This window comes from Theobroma umbraticum, unplaced genomic scaffold, assembly GCF_002168275.2.
Source record: "Theobroma umbraticum cultivar Fairchild unplaced genomic scaffold, ASM216827v3 scaffold_51.0, whole genome shotgun sequence".
NCBI lineage: Eukaryota > Viridiplantae > Streptophyta > Magnoliopsida > Malvales > Malvaceae > Theobroma > Theobroma umbraticum.
In genome coordinates, this window is record NW_018397260.1 from 9,942,943 (window position 1) to 9,945,355 (window position 2,413).

Sequence of the window (2,413 nt, forward strand, 5' to 3'; positions counted from 1 at the left end):
AGAGAGAGAGAGAGAGAGAGAGAGGGGAGAGGGGGGCGGAGGGATGGCTATAGAGCTTGTTCGTAAGTTGCAAAAACTGTAAGGCCTTCTAGAAAGCCACAAGTCCAACTTCTCATTGGGGGCCGCTTTCATTGTTTTTACTGTATGTTGTCCGATATCTGGATTCAGGAGACAAATTCAGCGTTTGGGACTCGAGCAAAGGCGGAGCATGTGAAACAAGAGTTCGAGAAACGTGGCAGGAAAATAAGGAACATGATTTTTTGATATGTACGTGTTGGTAGTTTTTTGTCGACTTGACAGTTAATCCCATGTAAAATCTACTCGGCTGGAATTCTATGCAAACGCAATCATTTCATGTATGCAGGAAAAAAGGCAAATTTCTTTCCTTTTTCTTGTATAAACAAAGGAGTTTTTGAGACCTCGGCAAGAACTTTGCTTGAACATTGAACATACATTAAAAATGTGTTTTATTCACTGTATTTAAATAAAAGTTGTCTGAAATAGTTTATTGACGTTTTCCTTCTGGTTGAGAAGGAAAAAACATAACATTCCACATTGAAAATTTGTCTCATTAGGCATGATCTCCAGGCCTGGAAAAAAAAAAAGAGAAAAAAAAAAAAGGCTATCTAATCCAGGACACAACGGGAGGGGGAGGTGGGGGCCCCACTGCTTGGGCTGTGTTGGCCATGTTGGCCAAGCCTACTCTGATGGTGGGGACTTCAGATTTTTTCTCATTTTTGTATGGGATTTCTGTTTGAGGTTCAAAATTTTTTAAGTTAAGGTAGTGATTGATTTGTTTTAGGCATCTTAGGTGCCACTCTAGCACTCTATATCTATTTAATTATAGCTACTTAAATTAGCAATATTGGCCATAAACTCTTATCTTAAGGGATTGTGATTTGTATGCTTTCCCTGTCATTTGCCAGCCAAATTATGTTTCATCTGCAAAGTAGTGGGAGGCCTCCATATTCCTGGATAGCCATCAAAATACCATTTTTACTTTCTTTCTTTCTTATTTCTTTTAAAAGAAAAGAAAAAATCTATGTCGACCTTTTGTCTGAACATATATTTAAAACAAAAATAATTAATTTCATTTAATGCTATTAATTTTGGGGGGTGAACCAAGCACTAAAGGACTTCACAGTGGATGTCAATATTAGAACCACCCAAAACAGAGTGAGAGAATTAAAGCCAATAACTCAACTGCAGAAGCCCCACTAAAGTATAGTTACTAATGCTCCATCATTCACCCCCTGTATCAGAATAAAACATAAAAGCAATCATCAATTTAATAATCATCCTGTTTGGTAATAGTTGACAAAAAGTCTTGGTCATAATTCCAAAGATAATTGCCATAATTCAAGGGGAAATCATTAAAGAGAAACCATAAAGATTTTTTCTTTTTGGGTACAAAGAAACCATAAAGATTTGAGAAAGTTCTTGTTTTCCAAATTGCAGAACAACAAAAGAAGAAGAAAAAGGTGGTTGCCATGTCTTTGGTGGAAAAAGATAAGATGCCACTTGTATTTCAGGGTGATGCTTGAAGCTTAAGGATTGGTGGAGCTGCGCTGCATCTTAAACTCTTTAAACTTTCTCATAGATGCTCACAATTGTCAAAGTAGAAAACAATGTTGTAGATCACATCAGAATTACAGTTGCTGAAAGTGAACTTATACCATTCATAAATAAATTGTGAATGGCCAGAAAATCAAATTCAATTCCAAAAAGTTTAGGCTTTATTTTATATTTTTCATTGCTTATTGTAAAAGAATAAAGGTTAATATTTGTGTAGGAGAGGGTTATGTCTATTCAATTTACCAGCGGCACTAAAGTGCAGAATAGAGAAAAAGATTAGTTAACTGAGAAAAGCATCGGAAAAATAATGAGCAGCTAAAAGCTAGAAATAGACCTTTGATGAAGTCAATTATCAAACAGTTCTTCTTTCTCTTCCCCCATAGCCTCGTCAATGACAGAGTTGAAAAAGAGAAAGTGAAAGAAAAGAGAAAATGTAAAGCCAGCATGGTGATTATTAACTGCAACTACAACTTTTTTTTTCTTTGCCAGGCAAAACCATTTAACTAAGAGCTCTTACTATCTTATTTGTCTATGCTGTTGCAGACAGTCGTGCACACTAGGAATGATTGGGTGCAGAGTTGCTGGGGTGATAACCATAGGACCTGAGAAACAAAAGTGACGTGTCCCAGCGTCAAAATTTGCAGCAGCGCAAAATCCAACATTCTTTTGGCAAGAATTTCAAGAGTCAGCATGTTTATCCAATTCCATTGGTTTCCTTGCTCCTTTCTGTTTTTCCCCTCGACTTATATCTATCCCAAGTGATGAAATAGCAGACGTACCTCTACTCTGCTTCTGCTTAAACTGGGAAGTTGAAAGCCCATACTATTGCTTCTTTACA